Source organism: Cataglyphis hispanica, chromosome 15 (genome assembly GCF_021464435.1).
Source record: "Cataglyphis hispanica isolate Lineage 1 chromosome 15, ULB_Chis1_1.0, whole genome shotgun sequence".
NCBI lineage: Eukaryota > Metazoa > Arthropoda > Insecta > Hymenoptera > Formicidae > Cataglyphis > Cataglyphis hispanica.
The window spans coordinates 4696273-4708611 of record NC_065968.1 but is presented as its reverse complement, the minus strand read 5'-3'; the positions used below and the strand labels follow the sequence as shown (position 1 = coordinate 4708611).

Sequence of the window (12339 nt, the reverse complement as noted above, 5' to 3'; positions counted from 1 at the left end):
TTAATTTATGTTATAATAATTTATAATATTAATAAAAAAATAATCAGAAAAGTAAATATTTATTTTAATATGTTTAATCGTTCAACACAGTGTTAGGTAATAACCATTCAAGTTATATTAGTGCAAATGTAAGTAGATTGCATCAATAAATGTTGGATTTTTTATTTTCATATGATCTTTTCGTATTATTTTTATTATCGCTTCGCCTTTTCAATTAATTTTATTATTGCCATGATATAGCCGTGTCACTGTTATTTTCGATTGAGACAGTTGCGTTTTATACGTCGTGACAGGCGATTCTGTAACACGAGACAGAATTGATGAAGGCGACGAGTGAACGTATGAAACAGCAATACCGGTAATATCGGTGATGCCGGAGGTGTAAACCGCAAACGTTTCTTTTCTAATAATTTTTCTCACGCTAGTAAATCTTTTGAAATCGCATAGAATAAAAATTATTTTAATCTCTTCTTTCTCTATCTCTCTTTCTCTTTGCATTGGACAAAAAATATTGGCCAATAGATATTTGAAGATATTTTAATTAATATAATTAAAGTCTAATATAAGAAAAAAAGATAAATATATTTCTCTTGAAATACTTAATAAATTAATTCACAAAACATTTATATTACAAAAAGACAATTATATTCTTATCTTTGTCTTTTCTCAGAGCAAAAAAAAAGATCATAGAGAACATTCAATATATCAAATCTATTTTAAAAAAAATGCAATTATGTTAATTAATTTCAAAACCATTTCTGAAATCTGTCGGTTATATCAGCTTCAATAATGTCTATTATATTATAAACATTGTCTAAGCAAATGAATTATAAAGACAGTATATGTATATGTAAAATTCTTATAATATACATATATAATACACTATTGAAAAATCAACAATTTTATAAATATTTTAAATAAGAAAATTAATAATTTAATTCGCAACAATCCATTAAAAAATTATCTAAGTTTAGTATACAAAATAATATATCTGGGATATATTTTAAGTTATAACGCGTTAATTTAAAATTATATATAAAAATATCTACATATACATAATGTAAAATCTCTCGTTATAACTGATCAATGAAGAATAATTATTAACGCAAATACTATAGTGTGTGTTACACTGGCAAATACATACATGCAAATTTTGCTTGCTAGATGGATCTCTCCCTTATCAGGAGATAAAAGCTTATGATGAGAACTACTATTAGCATAAACACTGTAAGCTGTCGGAGGGAGACGCGTGCTTATCACGCATCGTTGGATCTTGTCGGTACGATAAACCCTAACGCATTCTATTGCATCTTATACATATCTATACATTACGCGTGAGGATGGAAGTCTCAGAAAATGAGCGTCTAGTAATAATATCAGATTTCATTGTGTTAATGAAAACATCGTTTTTTTCAAGTAATACGTGCAAAATAGTGCAATATAAGAGCAAATATTTTTTTAATTTTTTTGTGAATTGTTTTTCAAATATTCAAATATAAATTGTTTTTCCACATTTTTCAAATAAAAAAATTATCAAAATCTTTGTAGAGAAAAAAAATTCGTAAAAATTTTCTTTGAATCTGAAAAATCAAAGAGCAAGTTATTTGAAACGTCGTAAAAGATGAAAAGAGCGTAATAGTTATTAACTAAGAATCATTTCTAAAATATTTTGTATACTTGTTGAAAACCCAATTAAAGGTACAAATGAAAAAAATCTCGAAAAAAAGTTCTCTTGACTTTCGCAAAATCGATTTCAAACTTTTTGAAATATTCTGAAATCTGAACAAGAGATTGTTTTATAAGAACTGTCGTCGCCTTTACTTCGGTCTGTCCAATCGAATCTTATATCATCTTAATGTTAGATGATGGCACCGTACGCAAAATAAGATCGTTCATCATCAGTAAAGACTAACACAGCGACATGAGGGGAAAGAAAAAGAAAATAGAGTGAGAAATAGAGGACAAAAAATGGTTTCCAACATTTATCCACCGCCCACATTTCTCCCTATTTTTCATCGTCCGACCTCGACGATGCTCTCCCAACCGTTCTTTCATTTACGCCAGAGAAACAAGAGGCAAGAGAGACTCCTTCATTCTCTCTTTTTCTCTCTATTCTCTCATCTCACCCTCTTCTTTCTTATCCTCACTCTCTATTTTCTTTCGTCAAGTTCCTCATGTTTTCTTTATGGTATTAATATACCAACGACTGGATTAAACATATTTACGGTTTATCTTCTTCTTGCAATTCGTTTAGACATCCTCACATGTACTAGCTTTACTCTAGGTAGAATAAAAGATTTATTTATTGAGCTTTATCTTTTTTTTTCATCTCTCATCACCTCGCATCAACTCTCGAATCCGAGAGAGCGACCTTAACGAAATATATTATGATAGAAATATAGGAAGTTATAATGCGAAAGAATCGCATTTGCTCGTTTTATCGTGAAAATTTAACTTCCAAATATGAAAAATCAAATTGATTTCAATTCGTCGTTGGAGAATTTTGTCTAAATAATGCAAAATGCTACACTTAAACTTTAAATGTCTTATAAAAGTTCCCTGGAATGATGAAAGTCACGCAAAAAGCATTTATAGCGAACAAATCTATGAAAACCAAAGATAAAATTTTTTTCCTACTTTCAATTACAATTTTCTATCTAGCATCTCTTCTTTGATACTCTCTTTCCAAACTATTTAATCTATAATTTTGCCGAAAATTCCTCTTTTAAATCTGTAAATAAGAAATTATTTATTTGACTGCTTATCTGAGGTATTTATAAAGAGAAACTCAATTCTTATATAAATTAAACTTATCCAAAACTTTTAAAATCCATAAATATAAGATAATTAAAATTGAAAATAAAAGTAAAATTTTGATTTGGAAATTAACAAAAAACTCACAAGAACTTTACCCTGAGAAAACGAATGGAGGCGCCGCGCGCGCGCGATACTCAAGAGAATATAGCTATACATATAGCTCAATTGCGGCAAATATAGGCAAAACTAGGTCGTCTGGAATGTGCAATGAGACACAAAAGAATGAACATTTACGTCGATTAAAAATTTTTAACATAATACCTAGGTCTTATTTAAACTCTATAGGAAACTGCAATTAACACCGATAAATCGCCTTTCGCATCAATTTATTTTCTATTGTTCTAAACCGTATTAAGTATACGTTTTTTATATCCGTTATGACTGGTTTTTTTGCTGGATAAAATTTTTTTATTTGTCTAATTTTAATTAATTTATTGATCATCGATATATACTATTTATTTTGTTATATAAATTGGAACGCCGCGGTAATCAAAGACCAAAGGATGATAAAAAAAATACATACAAGCATCGGTAGCATAACTAAAAATGGTAAGCTAAATGATTCCCAGGGGGAAAAAATTGACACAAATGCTCATGGCAATTTCCCGTATAAAATGCATAAAAAAAGCAAAACTGCGACCTCGCTCGCGTTATAGAAGTCACTGTTTGCATTGAATTGCATCCGGCGTATTCGTGAAAATTCGACCACATATGTACAACCTTTTCCTATTTCTGTTTACTTTTTCTAACAATAAGCAGAGCGTTGCCACATGTTTTATTAAAAGTGAAGATAACATCTATGATTATATATAGCTGTGACATTAGCTCTGATCTTTTTACTCAAATTATGAGAGAAACTATCTAAAGTAATTATGATCGATAATGACGAGTTATAGCGCATCTTAGAATAAGATATAAATATAAATAAAAAAAAAATAGAATCATAAAACATAACAACATAATAAAACAATGCAAAAAATGAGAGTATTGATTTATCACGACAATTTAAATTTAAATATAATTGCGTAATGTGTCGATGACAAAAATACAATATACATTATTTACCATTGGTAAAGAGATAAATAAAATTAGTCAAAACTTTATAATAATCTGCAAAAATATAAAAAAATACATGTAAAATATCAGTTTTGATAGATATAAAATATCGTGAGCAATGCTAAAACTTTAAAAGAAAAAGCAATGTAATGTTTTTTTTATAAATATATACGTTAAAATGCTATCTTGTAGAATATTGAATCTACACGATATTTTAAATGCGATAAAAAATACGCAAAATATTTTTTAGAACTCGCATCTATTCCAATGTAACTTTGTTTTAACTAGTGCAAAGGCAAGTTATCATATACAGTGAACAAGAATGAATGGATTCTAAAAAATTAGAATTAAATAAATACATTATAAAAATAAGTTATTATAATTATATAATTAATAAAGAATATAATCATATATACAATTAATAATTATTAATGTATTGTTAATTAAAAAAATAAATAAAGTAAAATCTACTGTATATTATAAAAAATTTTCTATTCTTTCTTTAAACTGAAATATTAATTCTAATCTGTAATCCATTCATGCATTTTGAGGTAATGGGACTAACTACAATCTACAATTTATACAATCTACAACTACATTTCTACAAAAGCATTATACAATCTACAATCTAATCTCTACAAAACCATTACCTCATAATAAAATATAATTTATCACTCACCATCCGACGCACAGCGGAGTTGCCTACTCGAACCTTGTAGATCTATAACAAACAAAAATAATATATAATTAATAATCGAAATTATAACAACGCTTGCAATAATTATATAATTGTTATAAGATTATTATTGTATCCTCTAATTTTATATTTCATGCGTACAATAATAAGCAGAAATGTATATATTTAAATAATTTTATAAATTTTGATTCAAAACAATTAAATAATAAATGTTCACCTTTGGGTTGGTCCGCTGGCGCCCGATGCCTCTCCCAGACCTCCTCCTCCTCTCAGTTGTCTGGATCGTTAGCTGTCTCTATGTTAATCTGCAACATATAAATAAAATCCAACTTATAACAGTGAACTTAAAATTATTAATATTTTTATTGTGAATTGTGATTATTGTACGCATTGAGAATTTTATTTTTGCGCGCACAACATACAACAAATATATAATTATATAATTTTGTAATTTTTTTTTATTTAAAACTCATAATTTTTTGATTTAATATAACAAATAATGAATTCTTACCCCAAGGTGTCTTCGCCGGATGATGTCTCCTAGACCTGCTCCTCCTCTCAGATTAGTCAGAATCATCCGTTGTCAAAGTCCATTGATTTATACGCGCGATACTTTTAACGACACTCCCGCACTAAAACGCGCGACACTTTACTTGGCACTCCCGAATTTCGCGATCGCGAATAATATCCCATTTCGCGCGAGAATCATACAACGAGCCGACAACTCGGGAATTCAACGTTATCTTCGAGCAAGGGTTAAATCCAAATCAAAAGAAGATTGATTCCATCGAATGAGATCGACGAGAATGAAATTCGCTCGACTCTTGTTCGCATCTCAGGTTTACTTGAATTTGATTAGGCACGATTTCAGATGAGACACCAGGGTGCTATACCACAGGTGATATCAAAAGGCAGGGAGACGCATCGAGAAAGAAGATACCCATTTGATAAGTGTTAACAATCTAGACAACTTAGAAAATGGGAGCTCAACTTCTCTAGCGAGCGAAAATCGGGCCTAATTAATCCAGTCAACTCTTCTCAATGCGATACATATATTGCTGACGGTACAAGAGAAGGGACTCATTAGCGACGATTCCAAGACGATCGACCCAACTCCTATCGATTCGGATCGAACCATTTGTCGAGGCAGAGCGTGACCTCAATCAGCCGATACTTGAGCCTAAGCTCAAAATCGCGCAACCCATGTATATACATACATGAACATACGTACGCGACCGGCATTATCTCGTGTCGCGACACACAAGACTTGAGAACGTTGCATAGGCAACGTCTCAATGAGACATCCCACTTAGTCGGCATCGGTGGTACGATATTCTCGATTACAATTACAAAATTGGGATATCACGCGATGATGCAACAAACTTTCGACGCGCGATACTTTGCACGACACTCCCGCAATTGAACGCGATACTTTATACAACGCACCCGCACTTAACCCGCGACGGTTTGCACGGCATTCGAACGTCTTAGATTTTTGAATTACCGGAATTAATTTGTTCAATAGTTTATCACACTAATTTATCGAGTTCATTGTGCTGTGCCAGATATGGATGACGATGCCTTCTTTCACAACGATGACTTCTTCGACGACGACGTCTTCATTAGTAGTAACGCTTTATTATTAATTAATTTTTTAGTATTAATAATAGTTTTTCTTCTCCCTTAATTAAAAGCCCTTATTAAAAATTTTATTAATTAAAATGTATATTAATATTAACAAATAATAATTAATTAAAAAAAAAATATTATTTGAAAAAAATTAATAATATTAACGAATTATAATTGAAAAGAAATTTTGTATACTTTTTGTTATGCAAGAACTCGATATATTTGCTCTATCAATCTTCGTGTATTATTAATCTACAACTTATTTACAATTAATGTAGGTTGTTGTACTATTTTCACTGAAATACGTAAAATATAACAATTTCAAAAATCAAAAATAAATTTCAAAAATAAAAAATAAATTATAATTCGATCCGTATAATTCACATTATAGAAAGTCTAATATATTACTGTAAATTCTTCTGCAAATTTTAAATCACTATTTCTTTTTGTTTTTCTTTCAATCACGATAAAATACCCCCAAAATATCTTTCAGCATGTTATTTTACAATATATCGCTTTAATTAGTGTAAAGCCAAGTTATCAATCAATATGAATCGGATTACAAAAAATTAGAATTAAATGTATATATGTAACATTAAATTATTAATGATTATATAATCATTTAAAGACTTTATAATCACACACGTAGTCAATGATCATTAGTTTGTTTTTAAAATAAATTAGTTTATATAAATCTATGTATTATAAATGTATTATGAAATGTTTCTTGTTTATTTAAAGTGAAATATTAATCTAATCTGTTGTAATCCATTCATCAATTTTGAGGTAATGAAACTAACTACAATCTACGGTCTATTTAAAATCTAAAATCTACAATCAACTCACTACAAAATCATTACCTCGTAATAAAATTTATCACTCACCACCCGATGCGCAGCAATGGAGTTGGCTGCATCGACGCTAACGTTGATCTGTAACATACAAATAGAATATAAATTATAGCAGTGTCTAAAATAAATAATATTTCAAAAAATTATTGTTAGCATTGAATTTTATTTTCCATGCATACAACAATAAGCAAAAACATAATATAATTAAAAATATAATTAAAAATAATAATATAATTTTTTAAATTTTTAATTAATGCAATTAACAAATTTTGATTTAATACAACCAATAAATTTTGATTTATATGAATATACAATTAAAATTTAATATATAATGAATTCTCACCCCAAGATTGCTCCGCTGGCGCCCAATGCTTCTCCCAGACCTCCTCTTCCTCTCAGATTATCAGAATCGACAATTCTATGTTGATCTGTAACATGTTAATAAAATTGAAATTGTAGCAGCGCTTAAAATAATTATTTTCAAGAAATAAATATTAAATTTAGTATTCAATACGTACAACATTCAGCAGATATATAATTATATAATTTTCTAAATATTTTTTTTATATAACTCATAAATAAATAATACTCACTCAAAGTTGCGTTCGATTTTGCTAAACCTCTTCTCAGATTGATAGCATCATCAGTTGCATGCACTTGTAACATATAAATAAAATCAATTGTATCAATCCAAAGTAATTAATATTTTAAAACATTATTATATGCATTAAATTTTATATATTTTGATATGAGTACAATCTTAAGCAAAAATAAAAAGTCATATAATCGACCTATAAAATATTTTTTACAGAATAAATAAATAAATTGATCAATAATGCATAAATAAAAATAATGTTCAATTTATAAATTATTTCTATGTGTGCATTTTTATATGCACATTGACAAGCTCTCATATAATCCAGAATTAAGTATTTGGCCTATTTTTTATTTTAATCTGTCCATTTTAAAACAGAATAAATTTATGTGATATATTATATGTATGAAGTATATGATCTATGATGTTTCTGTATTTTTAATTTAAATTTTTATTATTATCATATAATTTTTATTATTCTTTAATATGATTTTAAAATAAATAATGTGACTTTTAATATAAAGTAATTTACAAAAATTATTAATAAATAAGAATTTATTATTGCATTTATTATTATTGCAAATTTTTATATATTAATATATAAATCAGAATATCAAAAGAAATTGTTTATTATTTGTATTATAAATTGTTTGATTTTTATTTCTAGTGTATTTGTTATCTTTTAAAATGTAATATTTTATATCTCAAAATGTAATTATAGCGTGCATTGAAATTTTCCTTTTATTAAATTGTTACGAATAATAATATGCACATAAAAAATAATAAATTATTAATAATTATTTACCTCATAGTTATTTCGCCCTCACTTGATGCCGCCCCGGGATTTCTCTTTCTCCTATCTTATTTGAGCAGTCGCTTTTTCGCGATACTCTCTAGAAAAAAAAAACAATTACGGGCACATTAATCACACCCGAATATAATTAATGAGCATGCGATACTTTTGCACAGCATTTTAATAGTAGATGACGCACACTTGATTGTGAGAGAAAAGCGCACGATGTTCACGGTCGCTTGCGATATCTCTAGAGACTAATTCCTTGCATACGCGCGAGCAATAGAGATTTTAGCAAAATCGATAATTACACAAATGCCGTATTACACGATCGAAAATGTTTAAAATATAATTTAAATACATGAAAATTATTAAATATATGAGAATATATCATGAGAGACAATAATTTCTATAAATTATTATCGCTATTTCTACCTACTTAAGTAAATGTAGTGCGCAATATTTTCGTCGACAAAAAAATTCGTTGTCGTTAATATGTTTAATCACTTAATCAAATTAAGTAATTGCGCGATACTCATTAATTAATACATACTTATAGACCATGTTCGATGAGGTATTTTTATAATCTCACAATCTCGATATTTTTGTCTCGAAAATTAATTAAGGCGACGCTGCGTCGCGCCGTTGACTTAATAAAATATTCTTTCCTAAGCAAATTTTTGATAAGGATAATACTAGACATAATGTAAATTCGATTATAAATACATGTAGAAGAATAAAATACAGGTAGACTCGTCTCTAAACACTCAAATACTCGAAAGACGGATAGAATAAAAGTATATCCATAATGGCCGTTTATCATTTGAACCGAAAAAATACAGTTGACTTTTTATTGTTATAATTCCCGTCTAATATGCCATAAAACTATTAAATATTCTCACAGACTATTCAAGAAAACAATTCTATTGCGTATAATCGCATCTATTTGGTTCGATTACTTCTTTGTCGGCTTACCTGGGTGGATATTATCAAAGCTTTCAATTTCTGTGTCCGCACCAAGCGCCGTTTCCGCGGGAAAAGAGGAAGAAGCCGGACGTAACGGCTTGAAATCAGCGCCAGTATTCCTTGTCCTGATTGGCCAAAAATTTAAGTGGTAAATTATGGATGTACCGAGCTGTCTCATTGGTTGGTTTGTCGACGCGCATTCTCGTAAGATCAAAATTTTTAAAATCAGCCAATCAAGTCGAAGAAATCGCACGAAATCTACCGAAGATCGCCGAGCAGTTCTCGAACATTTGGCGCGGAAATTTAAATCGTTTAAAGTCATTATGCAAATGAACGTGGTACAAGGTGTCTACAATTAATATTTTTTTCTTCAAAATGTGAAAAAATAAACATATATTACGATCATACGCATTCGAATTTTTAACGTAACTTTCGATTATCTCCAGTTGTCTTTAATATGTATCATAATATAAAGAATGTAACATATCGCTTATCCTATGATTATCGCAAATATTTCTAACAAGAAACAGCTCGAAAGTCATAATTCATAAGGACCGTGCTCACCGAACAATATAAAAATCTGAGAGTGTCCTGTTCGCAAGAGCAAAGTTAAAGGATGCTTAATAAATAAATTGAGTTAGTTCCTAACCTGTTATTTCGATGTTCTTACACGTATGTAAATGAAAGCGAATCCTTCTATTTATGTTTCACTTTTATTTTCATAATCAGATGTATCAAAAGAAGTTATTCTTATCGCATTTCTCATCTTATTTTTCATTTCTTATTCAAACATATTCGAATACTGTTGACAATAATTGTTTTGTATTATTAGCAGTTGAAGAGTGTGTTTGAACTAACTTTGTGAATATTATATGATATAATTATGTCGATTTTTATTTTGATGTAGAAATATCTTTTTTTCGATTAAATCAGACATGATGCTATGAATAATAATATCGATTAGGCTAAAAATAGACGAGAGATCGAAATATCTCTGGATATATTTTAATTTTATTATATGATTTCACATTAATCATAGAGATTGGTAAATATTTAAATGGATTTATTCCAAATTTTATTCTTATCTCTTGAAAAAATAATGATATTACTGAATGAAGAGTTTGCTTTAAATTTATCATTAATATTGTTTTCTACATCTTTTGAAGTTGGTTTTATTTTGGTTGGTTTTTCAAGGATATGATAAGAAGGAATGAAAAACAGTAATGTTATCACTAGCTTTTTCTTCCTTTTCTTCTACATACATGATTTTTTTAGTATAGCTTTTTCTTGCATTATAATTATTCTTATAATTGAAATGAATTAAAAATTATTGAATTCCTTTCTTCTTTAAAAAAGAAATTTTTTTGAAGATTTGTTTGATCAGTTTGATTTGTCAAACTTGAGAAACTATGATTTGTAGACAAAGATATGGTGGCATGAAAAATTTGGTCATTTTTTTCATTATAATAAAATGCTGTTGTTGTCTTTGAAAGTAAAAATGTTCGCAAGTTGTTATTACCTGATAATGCATAGCTTGTGTTCAAGTTCAATCTGCGAGGCACACATACTGCTGACCCTTTAAATTTATAGCCTTTATTATATATATAAAATTATACTTTTCCATTTATTATTCTTATTAAGTAATTATGATTATTTCTAGGCTTGACATAGACAATGGATTTATCAAATTTTAATTATCTATATATAGTTGGCAAATTATCATTAATTTTCGTATTTCATAATAGTTTTCTATTTTTCAGAATATTTCCATATACTTACAAGGTTGACAAATATATGTTTGACTTTGATTGCAGTCCAGCTGATACATGATGGGAATGTAATCTGCATAATCAAAGTTTAAGCAATTTTATTATTGTGACATTGACCAGCTGAGCACCACGGAAGAAAACTAGCATCCATTTCAGAAACTAGCTTGCCAGTACTTTCCCAAGTCCATCTCCAGAGTGGCTTATCATTGAATGTCGACAATTTACATCGGCCATCAGTCCAGATATGCCACAGTTCTACAATTATCAAGTATATGAAATAATTAATTAAACATAATGGAATTCGTGATTTATAATTAAATATTTTTCTTTTATAACTTTTCTACTTTTTAATGTTACAGATAGTTTTTATGATATATTATTCAGTGAGAAATCAAGATATCACTTTCATTTAATGCATGCATAATATTCTTTTATATTGTTCTTGATATTCGTTACCTTGCCTTTTCTATTATCTTCCATCAAAGACATTATATGACTAATAATTCTTGAAGAATTCTTGAAGAATTTAGTATAATAAGTGATGTATTTAATTTTGTACATGAGAGCTGGGCTTGAAATCATGTGAGCGCATGAAATCCTATCCAGTAAAAACATTCCTCTATGTATACTGGGATAGGCTTTTTATTTATTTGCTTTCTTGAGGCTAAAAAAAAAAAAAAAAAAAAAAATAAGCAAGTGTTATTTTAAGTAAATGCAATAATTATAATACAATATAAATTTTCCACCTCAAAAAATATTTCATAATAATTTAATTTTTAACATAATGGTTTTTTATCAAAAATATCAAAAATATTCTAAAAATTCAATTATTCAGTTTGACATTTTATGTATTCAAAAATTTATAAAAGACAAATATTAAACAAAATAATATATAATTAAACAAATAAATTTCTTCTTATTATGTATGTTACATTAATTCTACAATTATTTTTCTAATTATAATTCTCTTACATCTTTGATAAAGGACATTGCGTTTACGATCACACTTTGCCTCCAAATAAACCGGTATTTCACACATGTCTATCCAGCAAAAGACAACCATGCAATTCTCTATTGTGACCTTTCCATAAATCATTGTTTGAATTATTGCTGCCAGACAACAACCACTTCCATATGATTACGGTCGCATATCCGCCGATCCATAC

General features: G+C 28.4%; 1 protein-coding gene and 1 long non-coding RNA gene across 7 annotated transcripts in view; one reads left to right on the top strand and one right to left on the bottom strand.

The window, feature by feature from the left end:
• LOC126855085 (uncharacterized) overlaps window positions 1-11322 on the bottom strand; it is a 121791-nt gene extending 110469 nt beyond the window's left edge. For 5 of the 6 annotated variants that reach the window (XM_050602455.1, XM_050602453.1, XM_050602452.1 and 2 more), the window contains exons 1-10: window positions 11184-11322; window positions 10924-10980; window positions 9414-9529; window positions 8451-8538; window positions 7644-7706; window positions 7394-7478; window positions 7084-7131; window positions 5082-6204; window positions 4788-4875; window positions 4553-4594 (exon numbers count right to left, since the gene is read on the bottom strand). The gene's annotated coding sequence lies outside the window, so the exon portion shown is untranslated. Of the gene's footprint in view, window positions 1-4552; window positions 4595-4787; window positions 4876-5081; window positions 6205-7083; window positions 7132-7393; window positions 7479-7643; window positions 7707-8450; window positions 8539-9413; window positions 9530-10053; window positions 10377-10923; window positions 10981-11183 lie in introns of those variants that run through there. The other variant, XM_050602454.1, reaches the window with a different exon arrangement.
• Window positions 9882-11651, top strand: LOC126855093 (uncharacterized). The gene is made up of 3 exons (XR_007688186.1): window positions 9882-10076; window positions 11219-11441; window positions 11533-11651. It is a non-coding gene; the product is annotated as an uncharacterized LOC126855093 (long non-coding RNA).
• The last annotated feature ends 688 nt before the right edge of the window (window positions 11652-12339 follow it).